Source organism: Plecotus auritus, assembly GCF_963455305.1.
Source record: "Plecotus auritus genome assembly, chromosome: 5".
NCBI classification, from domain to species: domain Eukaryota; kingdom Metazoa; phylum Chordata; class Mammalia; order Chiroptera; family Vespertilionidae; genus Plecotus; species Plecotus auritus.
The window spans coordinates 113,100,068-113,122,874 of NC_137776.1; the positions used below are offsets into that span (position 1 = coordinate 113,100,068).

At 35.6% G+C, this 22,807-nt stretch overlaps 1 pseudogene across 1 annotated transcript in view; it reads right to left on the reverse strand.

The window, feature by feature from the left end:
- LOC308248298 (large ribosomal subunit protein uL30-like) overlaps positions 1–22,807 on the reverse strand; it is a 151,479-nt pseudogene that overhangs the window by 128,335 nt on the left and 337 nt on the right. The window lies entirely within an intron of this gene.

Below are 22,807 nucleotides of genomic sequence, written 5' to 3' on the forward strand. Positions count from 1 at the left end.
CACCTGCCTGCCTGCCTGATTGCCCCTAACTGCCTCTGCCTGCCTGATCACCCCTAACTGCCCTCCCTTGCTGGCCTGATTGAGCCCCCAGCTGCCCTCCTCTGCTGGCCAATTTGGTTCTGATTGGTCAGTTTCTATGCCAGTCAGCATCTCTGGGCCTATCAGCAGGGCCTGATCTGAAAGGTGGGGCTGATCAGCAGCCCCAGTGGAGGCCTGGAGAGAAATGGAGGCACAGCTGCTGGCCAGACTGGGAGAGAAAGAGAGGCAAGTGCTGATCAAAAGCTGCCACAGAGGCAACATATCAGTCCCTGCTTCTCTCTTCAGGCCTCTCTCTGGCCCTGATGCGCAGCCCCCTCAGCAGTCAGTGCTGGGGCACTGTGCCTGCAGTGGAAGCAGTCTCCACTGGGTTGCCACGGCAACTCAGTGCTGACTGCAGGACTGACTTCTGGTTGGTCTAGCCTCCGTGTTTACTGGTCGTTGTGACCCAGGGTTTTTATATATTAGGATTGGTGCTGGATTTTTTTCAGACACTTTCTCTGTATCTATTGATATAATCATTTGGTTTTTATCTTTCATTTTGTTTATGTGGCGTACCATATTTATTGATTTGCAGGTATTGTTCTAACCTTGCATTCCTGGAATATTGGTGTATAATTTTCTTTCTTTGTGATATCTTTATCTGTTTTTGGAATTTGGATAATGCTGTCCTTGTAAAATGAGGTTGGGAATCTTCTCTCCTCTTAATTTTTTTGGAATAGTTTGAGAAGAATATATGTTAATTCTTTCTTAAGTGTTTGGTAAAATTCACCTGTGAAGTGATCAGGACTTTTTGTTATGAGTTGTTTGTTTTGTTGTTTGTTCATTTTTTTTAATTACAATTTCAATTTTATTAGTTGTAATTTATCTATTCAGATCTTCTGAATTTGGCTGATTCAGTTTTGGAAGATTGTATGTTTCTAGGAATTTATTCATTTTGTCCAGATTGTCCAATTTGTTGGTATATAGTGATTCATAGTATTTTCTTATAATCCTTGGTATTTCTGTGGTATCATTTATTACTTCTTTTTCATTTCTGATTTATTTATTTGGGTTCTCTCTCTCATTTTCTTGATGAATCTAGTCAAAAGTTTGTCAATCTTGTTTAACTTTTCAATGAATAAGTTCTTGGTTTCATTGACCTTTTGTATTGTGTTTTCAGACTCCATTTTATTTATTTGTGCTCTGATCTTCTTTTTTTTTTCCCTACTTACTTTTGAGCTTTGCATGTTGTTTTTTTTCTTGCTCTTTTAAGTGTAAAAGTTAGATTTTTTTATTTGAGATTTTCATTGCTTTTTCAGGTAGGCCTGTGATGCTATAAATTTCTCCATTAGGATGCTTCAGCTGTGCCCTAAAGATTTTTGGTTGTTATGTTCATATTTTCATTTGTTTCAAGGTATCTTTTGACTTCTCCCTTAATCTAATTGTTAACCCATTTATTGTTTAGTTATATGTTATTTAGCCTCTGTGTCTTTGTTTTTCAGTTTTTTTCATACCATTATTCTCAGAGAAGATGTTGAATTGTTTCAATCTTCTTAAATGTATTGAGACTTTTTTGTGTCATAACATGGTTCCATGGAAAATGTTCCATGTTTGACTTGAAAAGAATGTATATTTTCTGCTTTAGGCTACAATGCTCTAAACATATCAATTAAATAATAATATCTTATCTGTCATATAAGACTGCTGTTTTCTTATTGATTATCTCTCTAGAAGATCTATCCATTGATGCCAAGAAGGATGTTAAAATCCCCAGATATGACTGCATTACTGTGTATCACTCCCTTTATGTCCATGAAGATTTGCTTTATATATTTAAGTACTCCTATATTAGATGCATAAATATTGACAAAGATTATATACTTTTTTAAAAAATACATTTTTATTGATTTCAGAGTGGAAGGGAAAGGGAGAGAGAGAGAAACATCAATGATGAGAGAGAATCATTTACCAGCTGCTTTCTGCATGCCCCTACTGGGTATTAAGCTCACAACCTGGGCTTGTGCCCTTGAAAAGAATCAAACCTGGGACCCTTCAGTCCTCAAGCCAACACTCTCTCCACTGAACCAAACCAAGTAGTGCAAGAATGATATATTCTAGTTGGTTTGCTTCCTTTATCATTATTTAGTGTCTTTTTTGTATCTTACTTTAGCCTTTGTTTTAAAGTCTATTTTCTCAGATATAAATATTACTTTCACAGCTTTTATTTTTTTCATTTCCATTTGCATGGAATATCTTTTTCCATCAGTTTGCTTTTAGTCTGTGTATCTTTTATTCTGAGGTAGTTCTCTTACATAACTTTTGATTGGAGTATTTAAGCCATTTACATTTAAAGTAATTATTGATAATTACATCTTTATTGCCATTTTATTCTTTATTGCCATAATTATGTCCCTCTTTATTTTTTCTTTCTTCTTCTTAAAGAAGACCCTTTAACATTTCTTGCAATACTGATTTAGTGGTAATGAACTCCTTTAACTTTTTCTTGTCTGGTAAGCTCTTTATTACTCCTATAATTTTAAATTATGTCCTTTCTGGGTGAAGTAGTCTTGGTTGTAGGTCCTAGATTTTCATCACTTTTAATATTTCATTCTAATCTCCTCTGGCTTGAGATGTTTCTGTTGAGAAATCAGCTGACAGTCTTATGGGAGTTTCCTTATAGGTAACTAACTGTCTTCCTCTTGCTGCTTTAAGGATTCTCTCTTTGTCTTTAACCTCTTGCATTTTAATTATGATGTGTCTTGGTGTGGTTCTCTTTGGGTTCATCCAGTCTGGTAGTCTCTGCACTTCTTGGACCGGGGTGTCTTTTTCTGTCACCAGGGTGGGAAGTTTTCAGTCATTATTTCTTCAAATCGGTTCTCCATCCCTTGCTCTCTCCTCCTTCCAGTACCATCCTATGATGCGGATGTTGCTACACTTCATGTTGTCTCAGAGGTTCCTTAAACTTTCGTGATTTTTCTAATGTTTTTTCTTTTTGCTGCTCTGATTGGGTGTTTCCTGTGACCTTATCTTCCAAATCTCTGATTTGATATTTTGCTTCTGGCAACCTACTGTTAACTTTTTCTAATGTAGTCTTCATTTCAACTATTTTACACAAATATGCTTTGTAAGTCATAAATTACTCTAAAACACAAAGCAGTAATAGCAATAATAATGCAGTTTTAACAAATATGTCAATGTTTTTTTGTCATTTTTTTTTTCAGTTCTTTAAAAAATATTACAGGTAAAAGAAATCCAGACTTTAAAATAAGTATAATGGTAGCCTTACTTATGCAACAGAGACAGAAGCCCTAGAGTTTGGCATTAGTAAATGTCTGCTGAATATAGAATAAAAGAAAAAGCATCCCTACCAAATCTCAACCAATTTTCAAGTTTTCACTAAATATACTTATCTAAATTTCCTTCATGGAATTTTCATAAATGTTCTCTCAAAATTATGTCATTTGAAGTTTGGAAATTGAGTTAACATTATGCTTTGAATACTAGAGGAAAAGTTAATAAATAGCAACAATAGAAAAGTCACAGAAATGTACAAATAAACCATTTGATGAAGGTTATGTGCTATGTATCTTATTGTAGTTTATGAGAACTTTGCTAAGTCCTTTCCACAGTAATCAATGTTTTTGTCTGATGTATGTATTGCCCCCATTCTGGTTTCAGAACTTGTCCTTGAAGGCTCTGTGTCAGTGTTTTGTCTTATTTTCATTTTATTTTTTCTATGAAACAGTTTAATTTTAATATGGTGATATTAAAATATCAGCTTTAAGTTTATTCCTCTAAGGAACAGTAATTTCTGAATATTGCAATAAATTTCTGCTTTAATTAGAACTAAATATGTGATATTTTAATGAGGAACCATTTTTCTTTACCATATATAATTAAACATTATTTAAACCATAGATACAGAAGAAGTTATAGCATCTTAGATATAAATTGATGTTTGATTGATCAGGTATTATTTTGGTAATCTTTTTATTACAAAAATATTGGCCTTAGATACATCATAAATCATTTATAAATGTCATATTTATTTATTTTTAAAAATATTTTTATTGATTTCAGAGAAGAAAGGAGATGGAGAGAGAGGTAAAAACATCAATGATGAGAAAGAATCATTGATTGGCTGCCTCCTGCACACTCCACACTGGGTATCAAGGCCACAACCTGGGCATGTGCCCTGACTGGGAATCGAACAGTGACCTCCTGGTTCATAGGTTGACGCTCAACCACTGAGCCATGCTGGCAGGGCTATATGTCATATTTAAATATTGTGTTAGCCTGATGTCTATCCAACCACCACTATTAAAGCCAAGACTTAGATAAGTGGTTGAATTCAAGTAGTTTGTCGGGAAGTGATCCCAGGAAACAGGAGTGGAGGGGTTAATGACAGAAAAACATAAGAGGGAAAGCCATAGTTTTAGAGTGCTTTTTAAAAATAATATATTTTTTATTGATGTTAGAGAGAGGAAGGGAGAGAGATAGAAACATCAATGAGAAACATTAACATTGATCACTGCCTCCTGTACACCCCTACTGGGGATTGAGCCCACAACCAGGGCATGCACCCTACCCATTAATTGAACCAGAGATCTCTTGGTACAGGAGTTGACTCTCAACCACTGAGTCATACCAGCCAGGCTACTTTAGAGTTCTTCACTATTATTGTAAAAAAAAGCTATTCTCAGAAAAAAAAAAAAGTGGATTGATTTAAGGAAGTGGCCCAAGTGGCAGGAGGATAGGGCCAGGTTTGAGAATGTGCTCCTTCAGAACATTTTGAGGAGCAATGTTGAATACAGCTTAGAATTTTCTATACAAATGATGAAACAGATCTTCTATTCAATGGCAATAGTTGGCCCACAGCAAAGCTAACTGCCTTGCACCTTAGGTTGTACTTGTCTGAATGTCAGATGAATTATTCTATACACCCTAGGCCTTTGAATCAGAAAAGCTCTAGGACAATTCAGCTCCCATGATGAGTAAGGTGCTATCATGCTGCACTTGTGAATTACTACTATAATTGCAAGAATAAAAAAGGTGCAAGATGATGTGAGGCAGAATACAAGGCATTGTGATACAAAGGATGCATTATGATGAGAAAATCACAGATACCCTGGTTTCTAAAGGATGTTATGCCTGTTTTATCAATTTTGTAACCTAGCAAAGAATTTGACAATACATGAAAACTGTTGTTTTCCAAGCTCTACTCCCTATGCTTCTTTCAGATTAATATTTCTATAACAGAATTCTGGTCACCTGCTAAGAGACCTTACATGTGTTTTCTTTAAAACAATATAAAAGTTATTCTTCTTAGACTGACATTCAACTTACTTGAAAATGTGATTTATATACTTTCCCAACTTTTTTTCTGGTTCCTCCTTAGTTACCTACTTTCATTCTTCTTTACTTTTTCTATGCATTTCAGAAGGCTCAATTAAAATATATTTTCTATCACATTGAGTTAATGCCTATACGTGTTAGAGAAGTAAAGATATTAAGAAAAGTGCATCTTGATAAAACAATTCAATTTTGGTATGTAATTTATGGTGGGTAAGTGATGATTTCTGCCATTTTAATAAAGAAAGAGAGAAAACACAATTTATCTTCTGATGTATTGTTTTATCCTCTTAATAGACTCATCAGCTTTCCCAAATTTTTCCAGAAATTTATAATTTAGGTAATGGTTGTGGCCTTGTTATTTTTATTTAAACAAAATTCCAACATGCTTTTTGCTGTTATTTCTAATTGAAAAACTTTAATATTATGTAAAATTTGCAAAACAACAGGATTCATTAATTTTTCCAATAGATGTGGTTAAAAAAACATATGTTTAATGAGATAATGAGATTTTTATATGTAATTTGGAAAACCAATATTTACTGTAGGCTGTTTAGACTAACCTCATGGTGTATTTTAATCTTGTTAATAAATAGGATAAAAAAACAACCATCCTGCACAAGTATATAAGGACTTCAGAGTGTTTCATCTACTGACAGTGTATTGTATATTATATCACCTTGGATTAAGAGAACGACATTCAACAGGAGTGCATAATGGGTGAAGGAACATGAGGCGCACTGGTCCTAGCATAAACCATATCATCCTGGTTTAGCATGAACCAAACCAATCCATAGTTACTGACTTAGAATGAAGTGAACTTCTAATAAAGAAGATCTAGAATAATGGAAGGAGATATCTGGTATCAACTGAGGTACCAAGACCCTAATGTAGCCTCCTAGCCTTCCTTTTCTAAGTTTATCCAGAAAAAAGCAACCTGAATAGTAGAGGTTGTGTTTCGGAGATGGATGATTTTATTATATGCATCAAATTGATCCTAAAAGAGCAATGGGTGGGATCTTATAGATGACGTATTTTTCCCATGCAGATCCCACCTGAGGCACTTCTCCCAGCTGTCAAAAGGGTTATGTGTTTATGGTACACAGCTGAGTTCATCTCCTGGAATTTCCCATCACAGCTTCACTCAAGTTAAATGCTCTCCCCGGGGATAGCCTACACTCAGTAATTGGTCAACTCTCTCACTTCCTCAGAGCAGGATGTTAACATCCTTCAGGCAAATCACTGTCTCAGAAACTGTTTTCCAGGAACACAAACTGAGACAAAAAGCTTTCTGAAAAATACTTGAAGTACATATTTATACTTGGCATATATTCATCTCAGAGTTAGGAATAATTCTCTGTCTCCTACACACACACTTAAAATGATCTATACACATCTTCATAATTAGACTCGACTAAGCTCTAAACAATAAAATTCTCCCCTAATAGTTATAGCTTTGTTTTACAAGTGAGGGCTTGAATATTTCATTGTTTTCTATATTTGTATACTTATATATACTTTTATCTGCCTTCTTCCACCAACTCCTTTCCTGTTTAGCCCATTTATACTTGTCTATTAGATATCGTCTCCAGTGTCACCTACTTTAAAATCTTTCCCCACTGCCCTAATCGGTTTGGCTCAGTGGGTAGAGCGTCGGCCTGCGGACTCAAGGGTCCCAGGTTTGATTCCGGTCAAGGGCATGTACCTTGGTTGTGGGCACATACCCAGTGGGGAGTGTGCAGGAGGCAGCTGATCAATGTTTCTAGCTCTCTATCCCTCTCCCTTCCTCTCTGTAAAAAAATCAATAAAATATATATTAAAAAAATTTTTCCCCACTATTCATTATGACTTAGGTATATCATATGTAGTGAAAAAGTATTGTGAGTACTTCTGAAATAGTATGTTAAACATTACAGTACTAACAGATATAGTTGTCATCTTAGTGTGATATAATTTCTAAGGCTAGAGACCAAATCAGAGAGGGGAAAAAAGTAATTACATGCCTGTGGGCTCTGTAATTAAACTGACTTTGTTGTGAGGAGTAAGAGACTTCATAGTATAAGTCTAATTCACATAAAATAAATCTGTGCTTCCAGGTCCTAGTTTAATGCCTCTCAAACAAATGATTATTTGTTGAAAAGGTAAATGACAAATGATTGGTTGAGTAAAGAAAGGGTAGACTAAAAACAAATAAAAGGTTAACTATTTCCAATTATGTTAATATTTTCATAGCATTAATATATTTATAAAATATTATTTAATTTTCATATTGACTTTTGGATTAAATGTTATTATTGCCCTTTATCAGCTGAGAAAAAAATGAGTTTCAGGGATTTAAGTAATTTTCCAAAAGTTACAGCTATTACATAATATACTTAAGTCCTTAATATACTTATCTTTCAATTCTAATTATTTTATATATGTATGTAGAAAAATTTGATAGAGCTACAGAAAGATGGATGGATGGATGGATAGATGAAAGATAATAGATAGATAGATCGATAGATAGATAGATAGATAGATAGATAGATAGATAGATAGATGAGTGTAGTTTTTAAAAGAACAATGAGTTTAGGGAACTATGCAGAGTGAGAGATTGGAGTGGCATGGATATTGGTCATAGCAGAAGAAATAGAAAGAATGAGATGACTAAGTGGCATTTTGAAGGAAGACTCAGTCAGCCAGATCAATTAGCTAATTAGCTATCAGGAGTAAAAGCTATACACTAATCAATGACAATAGCACATTTTTAGCTAGGGAGAACTGGACAATGAGGGGTTCAATTAACAGAACTATGAGAATCAACAAGATTTGGAGTTGGTAAGAGGGGAAATACAAAATGACTTTTAGAATGCTGATGCTGATTTTAAGGTCATTTCAGGACCTCTCAATGAAAGTTTAGGATAAGAGTTCTGGGAGATGAGGAGAGAAATAACACTATTTAACATTCATATTAATGCTAAAAATTTTAAAATGTGTTTTGGAAGTTTTAGTGACCATAAAAGTTATAAGGTATTGTGTTGGCTTCAAATAAAAAACTCTCAGTGCAATGAAAGGAAAGCAGGTAGAGCCAGTACTGTGATTGTGGACTTTTTCATTTGAAATAATAATAGATAATACACAGTACATCTATACTGACTTCAAAAACTCATAATGCATGAGTGAATTTGGGTATAAACATTTTATAATCTAACAAAAGAGTGAAGTAGGTAGTTATTATAATCTATTGCCTGTTGGCATTTTCTAGAACCATGTTTCATCTGACCTGGATAAAAATTATTATGATGTTGGAATTGCAAAATATAAAGCACAACCAACTTTTCAAAGAAGAAAAAAATATATACTGGCCACAAAATAAATAAGGAAACCTTGCATTTTTCTTTTTCCTTTTGGCTTCCCCATAAATCTGTATTTTAATACTATTAAAACGCAGAATTAGGGTATTCTGCTCCCCTTTTTGAAAAATTACTTTATTAAAGTTTACTGCAGCCTTGTGATTCACTTTAGCATTATGTGGAACAATGCTATTGATGTAGTTTCTTTCATTCACCTGACACATGCATCCTCTACACACAAACTTTACACAGAAAGGTAATAAAATGTGTCAGTTCTTCAGTGTGTACAGCCATATGACAGGTTTCCTGAGGGGAGGAAAAACACAAAAACTTCTTTCCCACAAAAAATAACTGTTTAAAAGTAACAACTTAAAAATGAAAATTGTGGGAGCCATTGTTTTTTGTTCTTTGTTTTTTGTTTTTCAGTAAGAAACAGCAATTTCTATCACATAGTCATCTGAAATTATATTTCTTAATAAGGTTGATTCCAGATTGCTCATAGCAATTCCAAATATGACACAAACAGCAGTATCCAGTGATGACAATGGACCAGTGGTAGAGACCCACGGCCACATCAGGGCAACCTTCTCCACTACTACTGAGCTTTGTCCATTGGGCCAGGGTACTTTATAGGAACCATAACTAACTCTTCTGATTACATTTTTATTAGGTTATATTTTAGTCAGTACATCACTGTTCTCTCTACATTCTCAGGGATAGGCAGATTTATATTTTTTGAGATAGTATTGCTTATACTGTTTGGTTTTAATCAGACCTGCGTCTTCCACTTATCAGTCCCAAAACCTTGGACTTGTATTAACATTTATCAGCCAAAATTTCCTTATTAATAAAATGGTAATTATAAATTGTCTGCATCATAGAAAAATAGCTTTATTAAATTTTAAATTAAAATGTATAACAGAATACAAATTACTATACAAAAGTTTAAAAATGTAGATTTTCTTTTTTTTTTAAATATATTTTATTGATTTTTTACAGAGAAGAAGGGAGAGGGATAGAGAGTTAGAAACATCGATGAGAGAGAAACATCGATCAGCTGCCTCCTGCACACCCCCTACTGGGGACATGCCCGCAACCAAGGTACATGCCCTTGACCGGAATCGAACCTGGGACCCTTCAGTCCGCAGGCCGACGCTCCATCCACTGAGCCACATCGGTTTCAGCAATGTAGATTTTCTTGAACTTGAAAGAATTGACATCCACGGACTTAAAATGACATTGGCATATTGCCAGTGTGAAAGAAGTTCTATGGATAATAGATTACATTGAAATAATGAAAGTATATTTGCCAAAGGAACATAAATCATATTTAAACACTCAACTATAATTCATTTCTTTAAGCTTTTTAAAAAAATATCTAACTTTATTTACACTGCTTCATTGTTTTGCCTAACTCATTAAAATAATTTTGCTGCACAAATAAACATTAATTGAAGATTCCTATGAAAATATTCAACAATCTCTTGAATAATGACTTATTAGGGAATTTTTTATTTGTATAGCTTTGCCTTATTTTTACATTTATTTTGTTGATGGAAAATGTAATTATCTTGCTTAAATAGCATTTCATACACAAGACCTCATTTTTCTTCTGATCATTAGGCTTTCTTTAATTAAAATATTGTTTTCACTAAATAAAATAATTGTGCTTCTAAACATTTCATGTATGTGACATACTTAATCAAGAAGATAAAAGAATTGTACTTGGAAAACTATAGGACATTGAAAAAAGAGACAGAGAAAGATATAAACAAGTGAAAGAATAATGGATTGATAGAATAACATCATTAAAATGTCCATACTACTCTAGGGCCTAGATAATTTCCTAAAACATGTAAAGGAAAATGATCAGAAAACGAAGGAAGCCAAAGAGAAAGATACCTGGGTTGGTTTTATTATACTCTCATGTATTCTCAGAAAGCAAACCAGGTGTCTTTAGAACTTAGATATCCCATTGACCCAAACAGTGTTGATCTGGAACATCTTTTTGCTTCTTCTGATAATTGCTTTACTTCAAAACATACAATTAATCTTCAAAAACATCATGACAATCTTTGTAGGTACTTCATTTCCATAGATGTTCTTTCATATTCTCTAAGGGGTATTATGTAAAGAGGATGATTTATTTGCCTAGTGGTAGATTTTTGGTTTTTATTTTTTAATTCCCCACAGGCCATGATGCTTTGTCAGACGTGAGACGTTGTATACTGATTTGCTGGTCACATTTCTCCTGGTTCCTTCTCTATTGGCCACAATTTTTCATTTTCTCTAGCTGGCTATAGAGATTATCAACATGGGTTTTTAAGCATCACTGTGTCAGTCACTCAGAATCTTTTGTTATGATGCCTTGTTATCAGCAAATGTTTTGATTTTTCTCTTCGTTTTCCTTGCTATGATATCTAATTGCTCATCAACCTTTGCATGCTATTTATTTGTGCTTCAGAAGTTTCAACTGCTTCCAGTAACTGTTCCTGATCAATTGTGTACATCTGCTGAGGAGAATCCTGTAATCGGATCATATCTCCCTACACGCAGTAGTAAGCTAGCGATCTTGCTGGAGTTCTCAAGGTTGTACAATGTGCTTGTTCCCTTTCACCTCAAACTCCTCAAACTAGTTTCTAGTTCCCCACCACTTTTTAGTAGGTTATCCTATAGCAGCCACTTCAGCTGCTGCCTGAAATAAGCCTGGCTCCTCGGCCTTCTTGAAGAGCCACACCTGGGCAGGACCCAGCCCCAATTTCTCAAGTTGCCTGATGGGTTTCCTGACACCTCCTGCATCACACAGAGGTTGTTAGTTCTGCCCAGATGGCCTCTCACAACACAACTCAGCCCCGAGTTGGCTTTTTTGTGTTCAAAGAGAACACAGATAAGCAGTTTGGTTAAAAGAAACCAATAAAAATCATTGTTTTGTTTTGTTCCTTGCCATGTTTGGGAAGAAATGTCATCAGCCTGAATTGGAATAATGGAAAGGGGAATGAAACTGAGAGTCCTAAACTCTGGACTTGGCATATTAGCTTTGGTAAGACATGCTGTAAAATAGAAGTTTTATACATGATGCAGTGTGGATTTCTAACGTTCTATTTCTTTTTGATTAGGGGTTCATGTGATAGGATATTTTTCAACATGAAGTCTTAAAAAGTTATATGTTTTTAAAATTCCTGTAAAATTTGGGCCAAAATCATGGTTTTCTGAAGACATTGATATATTGTAGAGTACAACAAACTACAGTTTCTATGTTAAATTAAAAATTGGTCATTTTTTACAGCTTGTGATGGTGATCTGGAATCCAAAATTAGAAAACTCTGAAGAAACCACATATTCAAAATTAAGATACTGCTGACTGACAGTTTGATTATTCTTTCTCATGCAGGGAAAGAGGAGAAGGTGTATTATTTTGGGTAGAAGTAATTAAGCCTCACTTCATGGTCCTAGTCAAGGTAATTGAAAGGTTATTAGAAGTATTAGAAGAACAAAATAAAAAGGGTACCAGATAGAGACTAACACCGTCTCCAATGTTGAGGCTGTTGTGGAGGGAAAACCATACAGCTTGAGTGCAACTTCGGAAGACTGACTGTTCACATATGTATTGAGCTTATTGTTGTCATGAATACTTCTGTGACCTAAACCTGAGAAAGATCTTATAGAATACACTTTGATGGGGTAGGTATAAGTCCAGTTCACAGCAAAACACCAATGTTCTTACTTTGTGCATTTTCACAAGCAGCTGCCTTTCTCTACTTACATTTTCCATAATTTAGCTCATTGTGTGTTATTAACATAGGTCCATTTTCATGTTAGATATTAGATGCTGTCAGATGATGAGTTTCTTTAAGGGAAGATCTGATTTGTTCTTTCTCCAATCAGTACATATAGTAAGGGTTTAATATTTTTAATTTTTTATCTGTGTGTGTGTGTGTGTGTGTGTGTGTGTGTGTGTGTGTGTGTTTGGATTCAAATCAGGGATAGGATTAGGGTAAGTGCTAGGGTTAGGATTAGGTTTTGTATTATACAGTATATTAAGGGGGATTCGGTTTTGAGTTAGGTTTAGGTGTTAGATTTATAGTCAAGGTTAGGGATCAGCTTAGTATTAATTTTTGTTGTTGTTTGTTTTTGTTGTTTAATCTTTATTGTGGAGAGTATTACAGGTGTCCCTGTCAGGGTTACAGTTAGGTTTGAGTTGAGGGTTAGGATTAGGATTAGAGAAAGGGCTAAAAAAGAGTTCATTTAGGTGCTTCATGTTTTTAAAAAGAAATAATCAACATTCAAGTTTACCTGAAGTATTAAGTAATATAAATACATATTATTTTTCTGAGTGGCACATATGTATTTGAGGGCCTACTATGGGCCAGACAAAATTCTAGTTAATGAGGGTCAGCAATAAACAGAAAATCAAAAGCAAAATCTGTACTCTTATAGAATTCCCATCCTGTTGCATTTATTGGTGATAGAAAATTAACACACGGGTGCGCGCACACACACACACACACACACACACACACACACATATACACCACATACACTATGCCAAGTAGCAATAAATTGCATAAAAGTAGAGACAGTTCTGTCTCGTTGCTTAAAGTACACTTCTGGAAACACATCTTAGAATAAACATGATACTTTCTTCAAGTTCTCTGTATTTTTTAATCTTCTAAAAATGTCCCTACTAATGAAAACGCAATGGAAATCATATCCGCTAGTACTTAGTTTAATTAAATTTAATTTTATTGGTCAACCAACAGAACATATTTTCATTTTTAGATGTAATGTACCATGGGAAATATCTCTGCATGAAAAAAATATATCTAATGTCATTGTTAAATAAATATTGTTATATTTTCTCATATGTGTATATGGACAATGTCTTGATTATGAAATACCACCAATCTCAAGTCATCTTTTTTAGCTTTTTTCCATTAATTTATTGGGGTAAAACTGGTTAATAAAATTATATATGTTTCAAAAGTATAATTCTATGACACATCACCTGTTTATTCCATCCTGGGTTTAGCACACAAAGTCAAACCTCCTTCTATCACCATGTATTTGACCCTGTTTACCCTTTACTAACTCCCTCTACCCTCCTTTTCCTCTGGTAACCATCATAGTATTGTCTGTGTTTATGAGTATTTTTTTTTTGGTCTTATTTGTTCAATTGTTGCTTTCAGATTTATAGTGAAATCATACGGTTCTTGACTTTTTCTGTCTGACTTACTTTATTTAGCACGATATTCTCAATATCCATCTATGTTGTCACAAATGGCAGTATTTTATCTTTTCTTATGGCTGAGTATCTACCACATCTTTATCCAATCATCTATCAAAGGACACTTTGGCTATTTTCATGTCTCGGCCACACTGAATAATGCTGCAAGAAACACAGGGGTGAAATTATCTTTATAAATAAATGTTTTAAAATTATTTACATAGATAATCAGGAGAGGTATTGCTGGGTCATATGCTAACTTTATTCTTAATTATTTTGAGGAAACTCCACTGTTTTCCATAGTGGTTGCAACAATTTACATTCCCACTAGCAGTGAATGAGGCTTCCTTTTTTTCTACAACCTTTCTATCCCTTGTTATTACTTGTCTTGTTGATAATCCTAACAGGTGTGAATTGGTATCTCACTTTAGTTTTGATTTGATTTCCCAAATAAGCTAGTGGATCTTTTAAAAGTGTCTAAATGTTACACTTAAATATTTAAATTTTTGAATGTAAAAATTTATCTAATTGGTATAGAGTTATAGACCAGTGGTCGGTAAACCTTGGCTCACGAGCCACATGTGGCTTGCGAGCCGTGGTTTGCCGTTCTGTTGACTAATGAGTTTGCCAACCACTGGTATAGACCATTATAGTTAGAATAAATAATTTTCTAGTTGACATCAAATAAAATGTAGAAGAAAGCAATTACATTTAATATATTAAGTGTTTTGCTATTAAAAGAAAACAACAATGGACTGAAGTTCACATTGTATATTTTTACTTTTATTGGTGTTCTATTCCCAAGTAATAAATTACTCCATGTCTAGTGGCTTAAAACAACACACATTTATTATCTCATATGTTGATGTGGCAGGATTCCAAGCACAGTTTAGCTAAGTTCTCTGATCAGTGCCTCAAAAGGCTACATTCATGATCTGAGGTGCAGGTCCTCTTCCAAGCCCACTGGTGTCATTTAAAAAATGAATCCAAACTTCGATAAAGAGAAACTTTCTTCATAAACAGTATTGCAATTGGGAGAATGCTCCAATCTCAGGACTTACAAAAATCAAAACCAAACAGGAAAATATTTTGTTTTGTTTTGTTTTGTTTTAGTATAGAGGATGGGATATAGGGCTAGAAAATCTTTGTGTGGAAGCAAGATTGGTAGTGGAGTGAACTGGTGGCAACACAGGATGCTTCGATTAGACATGTTTCAGTAGTAGATTCATTCTTGGAGTGAGCTATTAAGGGGGGAAGTTCTCATCCTTAATGCTTGCTTAATATTGAGGCTGAATCAAAGTTTAAAGGCTTAAAAGATAGGAGAGAAGCCTAACTAAAGTTTGGCCAAGTCAAGTCAATGAATAATTTATGGGTAATTATAAACATGTTGTCAGCCCCCACCCTCCATTGTTTAAAACAAACAAAATATATTCTCTAGCACTATTAGGGATGAAATCAGAATCATTGTAAATTAAGATTTGCAAAATGTTTTTCAAGGTTGAACTTGCCTTTATATTCTTGTTGAGCTTTAAGGACTAAAAATAATTATCGAAGGTTGAATAAATGAATAAGATCAAAATGTAAGATTTGATGAGAGCCAGTTGAGAATATTCTAGGACATTGGATTTGAAGAGTCTTTAGACAGTAGAAAAAAGATAACAGAGGGGAATCTAATGAATTTTCTGATTTTCAGTCTGAATGTTTTTGGTGATGGCATAAACATCATAGAAGTTTCAGGAACATCCTATATAATAAAAGTCTAATATGCTAAGTGTTCAGTCCTCCAGTCGGCCATTCAACCAATAACAGTGTAATATGCTAATGATATGCTAAGGCCACTCAACTGCTTGCTATGATGTGCACTGACCACCAGGGGGCAGATGCTTCGACCAGTCGGTTAGCTTGCTGCTGGGGTCTGGCCGATCCGGACAGAGTGAGATGGGCCAGACATGCCCTGGAGCCCTCCCACGGTCCCTTCCCAGCTAGCCAACCTCCCACGTCCCTCCCTGGCCCCTATCATGCACCAGTGGGATCCCTCAGCCTGGCCTGCGCCCTCTCACAATCCGGGTTGAGGGACCCCCCCCCCCTCGAGTGCACGAATTTCATGCACCGGACCTCTAGTATGTATAATAATCACTTCTGACCACTGTACATGTCTCCATGGGAAGCCACAATTATGTCCAGTGCCATATATTTTAGAGAACTACTCACTGGAATTCCTCTGGTAATGTTAGTAGTTTCAGTAATATCATTCATTGTCCAGTTTATTTCCCAGAGCTGCAGTCACAAAAGTTATCCATATGTGAACTGCTGTGGTAGTCTAGTCTTGTAGGTTTAGTCTCAATCTCTTAGACTCTTGTTCTGGAGTTTCTTGAGAACTTAGTGAAAAGAGCAGGCCATGTCCTTCTTATGGAATTAGGATTTTATATTGGTATATAACCTGCACATCTTGTATCAGATAATTCCATGCTCTGGTGTTTCAATGATGAAACAAAAATAATTTGATGTTTTAGATTGTCTAGTGCCTTCAATCAGAGGAAATAAGGTAGTTAAGACAAAAAATAAAATAAATAAAATAAAAAAAGAAAAGATAAAGGCTGATTAGATTAGTTAGATAGCAGGGTCCAGGCAAGTTAGGCACATACCTATAGGTATAGTTGCCACAAATAATGTCTCAATAGGGGCTATGCAACTTTCATGAGAATATTTGTTCATAGGTTTGTATATTGGACTTTATCTGAGCTCTTTTGTTGAAACATTGTACTTTCCAGTTGGAAATGAAAGAATCCCTCGGTTTTTATTTGCAGGACAGACAGTTCAAAATGTACCAGGTAAAAGTTTCCTCAGGGTCATCTGGGTCTATCAGATACATATAAAAGGCAAGGAATGTGTACTCTTGCCACCTGTAATAACAGTGTAGGTATTGGCAGTTAATTAGTTATAATTACATATACTTAGTTTTATGAAAAGACCCTGGATTATGTTAAGGTGGAAGAATAGATTTCTCTATTGAAAAGTATTGAGGCATATTCCTTTTGAAATCTACAGGAAAAAAATAAAGACCCCAAGTGTTAATACAAAGGATTAAATTGGAGACAGGTTTAGAAATTTGGGGAAAACTGAGGTTTCCATAGTAAAGGGGGTCTATAACTAGCAACAAAAAATACTGTTGTAAGATTGTGCAGTTATGTTGAGGATAGGGAAGAAGTATAAAGACAAAAGAAAATAAAAGGGAATTCTAGTGTGTCTTATTCTGATATCTTGGGTGGGAAATTATTACTTCCTGAAGTTATCTGCTTGGTCCAAGGTTCTGGAGAAGATTTCTACCTCACGGCTTTATGTGTTTCTTGGGCCACTCCATAGGGAACCTTTGTTCCAATTGGGGTGAACTTCCATTCACATTAGCTTTTGTATCTCTTAGTTTGGAGATGTGAATCCAAAGTGGATCCCTTGGAGTATGGCACTAGTACTAGTGGTAAGACAGAAGATATAAGGGTTAAAGATTAATTTTCAAGTGATATTGCCTTTAGAAAACTAAGTGCCCAATTTCTTGATTGTAGGAGTGATTTGGATGGAAGGCCCTGTTGATGATAAGGGTGGATATAAACAATTGTTTTTTGAAGTATTTTAGAATGAGTGGTCAAATAGAATCTTTGAGAATTGAAGAAGAATAGGAATTATCAGGAGCCAGTTACTAATTTCTATGTGGACAGTTGGTATAACCAAGAAGGAGAGGACTGGGAGGCAATCAGAGCTAAGGGCAGTGGGAAATTGAGTTCTTCTGTCAATTTAGCAAACTTTAATTTTAAGAGTCCTTTAACTTTCTTTATTACCCCGATGACTGGTGATGATAAAGGCAACATAATTTGTGAGATAAAGGAAGAATTTCATGAATATCTTGGATGACTTTTCCAGTGAATTGGGTCCCTCTATTTTTGACTGATTTCCTTGGGACAGAAATCTAACAAAAATCTAGGCAGGCCATCCAATGTGTTGGCTTTCCATTATTACCAGAAAGAAGAGGGACTGAATAAAGGTTGTCAAGCTAAGAAATGAGGAAGGTATGTAAAGGGTGAGATGATTTATAACAAATGTGATAAGGGGAGGCTAGTAATATTTCATAAACTTTTAAAAATGTTCCTGGAAGATAGTGTTTGTGAACTAAGACAATTATTTAGTGATCTTGGACTAAACCTAAATAGGTAGGTATAAACATATAGCACAAGAATCAAGTTCTGTGACTAATATAATTTTATTAGAGAGTGAAATCTCTAGTTACTAGGAAAATAAATAAATAAAAAAGCTTTGAGGCCAGATATTAACTAACTTTGAATTCCAGAAGGTGGATTTTGAGCTTTACAACACAGCAATCACTATAATGGTTCAGCTATACTAATAATTTATAAGATTACAATGATGTTTTTAAAAATCATTGTTTTTAAAATACGTCCAATAAACTAGTCACTGACTATGTAAGTTCTCCATGATATAAACTAAGTTTCCTCATATTATTCCCACATATATCTGGATATGGGCTGATCTTAGAAACAATTCTGAAGTGGCAAAATTATCTTTGGACCACTCACTATCTGATTATCTTTATTGCTTTTTCACAAAACTTTGTAAAAAGTAGTTGATTTTATAAAAAGTTAAGGTGGTTTGTTACCTGTATTCTCAATTCATGTATAAGAATAGTAACATTTTATTGTATTATTTTATAATGTGGAATATAAAGAACAAGTACAACTTAATTTTTCACACATTTGAATTGGCAATATATCCTACACATCTTGTATCAGATAATTCCATGCACTGGTATTTCAATGATGAAACAAAAAATAATCCTTAGTTTGATATTTTAAACCAATATGGAAAATTGTGTTTCCAGAATTTTAAGAGCTTTTCTCAGTGTGAAATAAAATTAAGGGTTTTTTTCTTTGTATTGTCAATAAAATTTTTTCAGGTGATAGAATTCATTAAAATGTAGGCAACCTTTTAAAACATCCCTTTTTATATGCATTTAAATTTTAAGGTTTTAATGCACCACTAGAAACCAGAGGTATTGTGTTGATAACTGGTATGATCTGGTAGACTTTACTTCCTAACCAAATGAGGGCTGTTTGAGAAGGAGAAAAATGTTATTCCAATTTGCTTCAGATAGCAATTTTCCTTAGGCTAGCATGTTAAATTCTAAAGATGAGAAACATTTCTCAGCATGCCCAACCACCAAAAATATTGTACAAGTTCCTTTGGAATATTATTTGAACTTGCAGACTTTTGGAATGAAGAAAATGGCTATAACTTTCTGTTGGAAAAACAAGACATCATCTTTAGAATTCCTGACAAACAAGAGCAATACATCTTTTTTGCTATCCAAGCTTATTGAACTCTGATTTGTTCAAACCTAATATAGTAATCTTCAGGAAAGGTAGGTTTTGTTTTTTTTGTTTTGTTTTGTTTTGTTTTGTTTTTCTTGATATCCCCGAGAGTTACAGATCACTACTCATTCTACTCATCGCCAATGAAACATAATGGAAAGTCTAATAGGAAAGTTCAGGAATAGCCCTTGCCAGACTCTAAGAGAGACAGATGCTGCAGAATTGTTCACCGGCACCATTCCTTTCTCTTCATCTCTGCCTTGTAACTGATAAGTTCTCTTGAATTGTATTAGCTATCTTGTGATTATGAATTGAAAACCTTAATGGTTAGAAAGTCAACAGCTATGTATAGTCAAGTTGGAATCAGAAAAGAACCTAGTTTCTTGGTAATATTATGAAGCGATAAACTAACCCTAACACAACCAGCCTTCAGACCTTTTATTAAGCAAACTAGAGGTACGGTGCATGAAATTCGTGCATAGGGGTAGGTGTCCCTCAGCCCGTCCTGCACCCTCTCCAATCTGGGACCCCTCAGGGGATGTCTGACTGCTGGTTTAGGCCCAATCCCGCAGGGCCTAAACTGGCAGTTGGACATCCCTCTCACAATATGGGATCACTGGCTCCTAACCACTCACCTGCCTGCCTGATTGTCCCTAACCACTTCTGGCTGCCAGCCTGATTGACACCTAACTGCTCCCCTGCTGGCCTGATCACCCCCAACTGCCCTCCCCTGTCAGCCTGATCGCCTCCAACTGCCCTCCCCTGCTGCAACCCACCTCCTCCGCTGGGACCCGCCTCCTCTGCACAAGGCAGCGGAGACCACCGGGACCGGCCTCCTCTGTGCCACGCGGAGCCACAGGACTCCCAGGCCTCTCTGCGCAGAGCAGCCGCCGGGCCCCGCCTCTGCTGTTCATGCAGCCATCTTGTGGTCGCCATCTTGTGGTAGCCATCTTTGTGGTGGCCATCTTGTGGCAGCCATTTTGTCATGACGTCACACACGAGGGCGCGAGGACCACCTAGGCCCGTGGTTGGCAAACTGCGGCTCGCAAGCCACATGCGGCTCTTTGAGTGTGGGTCTTTCACAATATACCACGGCTTGGGCGAGTCTATTTTGAAGAAGTGGCGTTAGAAGAAGTTTAAGTTTAAAAAATTTGGCTCTCAAAAGAAATTTCAATCATTGTACTGTTGATATTTGGCTCTGTTGACTAATGAGTTTGCCGACCACTGACCTAGGCTTTTATTAGTATAAATAATAAATATCTGTATCAGTTATGCCTCTGTTATTTAGGCTTCTATTGCTTGCAGCTAAATGTATCTTACTATTGCAAAACTGCAAGGAAAACTGGAAAGAAATCATAACCGGTAGACAGATAAAAGGCTTTAACCCATGAAAGTGTTAATACTGAATAGCAGTTAGATGCTGGGAAAGTGGCTGGAGTCTAGGTGCACAAAGAGTCAGAATGAAACATACATTTGGGAGACTGAGTATATCATACAGGAGATCAAACGCTGACTCAAACTTCAGTTTGCAAGAAACTAACCCAACATTGAAATGTTATTGTTTTTATAGCACTGAGAAATTATAAAAACAAATTTTACTTGTGAATTTATAATCCTGATTTCCTGTAACTGAAACTAACTTGAGTCATTGAATAATTTTCCTAATTCATAGTAAATTTAGGCACTTTACTTGAAAATGATTGCAGTTCTTTCTTTTTAGTGACCTATTAAATGAGTAAGAATTCATATCTCTCTAGGATTCATTTCCATGCTACAAGGTCATATGTGGGTTTCCAGGAGTCCTACAACATAGCATACATACATGCCAGTTCGTGTTTGTATGCTTTTCTCCTTAGACTCCCATTCGGATTTAAGTCATCTTAAAATGTGTGGCAGGTCTTCCCCTGTCCCTGTGGCATTAGCTACTTTTAATCTCTGTTCCTGGGAAACATCTAATTGTTCAGAAAATTCTAAATTGTCCTCCTGTTAATTTTGAAGGTCTTTTTTCCTTCCTTTCTTTTAGCTATTTATGTATACCTTTCTGAAGGTCTAAATTTACATAGTTTTCCCTATACTTCTTTTATTTTTTAATCCCTACACCTCTTTCCACCACCACCCCTGCCCCCGTACTTCTTAAAAACTGGTTCTAGCAATTGAAATATTATATGGCTGTCAAGATTTTGTTCTGCTAACAAATTTCAGAAAAATTATTATAGGGTTCCAAAGCAAATATTTTTTTCTTTATTGATTAAGGTATTACATATGTGTCCTTATCCCCCCATTGCCCCCACCCCCCACTCATGCCCTCACCCCCTGGTGTCTGTGTCCATTGGTTAGGCTTATATGCATGCATACAAGTCCTTTGGTTGATCTCTCCCCCTTACCCCCACCCTCCTCTACCTTCCTCTTGAGGTTTGATGGTCTGATCGATGCTTCTCTGTCTCTAGATCTGCTTTTGTTCATTAGTTTATGTTGTTCATTATATTCCACAAATGAGTGAGATCATGTGATATTTATCTTTCTCTGACTGGCTTATTTCACTTAGCATAATGCTCTCCAGTTCCATCCATGCTGTTGCAAATGATAAGAATTCCTACTTTTTTACCACTCTTATAAATTATTAGTATAGGGTCCGAACCATTATAGTGATTGCTGTGTTATAAAGCTCAAATTCCACCTTCTGGAATTCAAAGTTAGTTAATATATGGCCTCTCAAAGCTTTTTATTTATTCTTTTTCTAGTATGGCTAAGTGTGTTTCTTTTTAAAATGCCATAGTTTCCACACTGACCCTAGAGAAGTAGGAGGGGTCTTACTATAGCTCGATGTATTGAGAGGTCTCCTCTCTGGCTTTTTTCTGCAGCAAAGCAGTCTGTAAACTTGTCCTGCATTTTGACCAATCTCTGGGTAAAATATTTGAAAATCTCTGCCCCAAAACCTTCTTCCAGCCTGCATTCAGAGCTTGTGCAGCCCATTGTCCCCTGCAACATCTTACAGGTGAGTAGACTGAAGTAGAGCTAATGAGTACAACATCAATACCTGAGCAATGGCTAAAGGATAGTTACTTGGGTAGGTGTAAAGGGAAGCCTTGAGTTCTGTGGAATGAGCTTTGTATGGGAAAGGAGCAGAACCTAGAGAGTGTTGTACACATGCTACCAATTTCCTGTGCAGAATAGCAGAGGCGTTCCATAATTCTAAATTTGAACTTGGTCTTGAAGCTCACATTCCTTTAAGTTGCTATAAAAGATAATGCTAGCAAGGATAGGGGTGTTGGGTACCTTGTAGGCAGAAGTTGTCCAGCCTTGACTGGGTGGGATAATTTTTAAAAGTACCTAGACCCTAGAAGCAAAGGCCAGAGAGAAGCCAGACTGTGTACTGAGGATCATGAAGTATGTATAAAAGACAACAATATAATGGTTACCAGAGAGAAAGTGCTGGAGTAATAGGTAGAAGAGGGTAAAGGGAGTCAAATATATGGTTCCAGAAGGAGATGACATTTGAT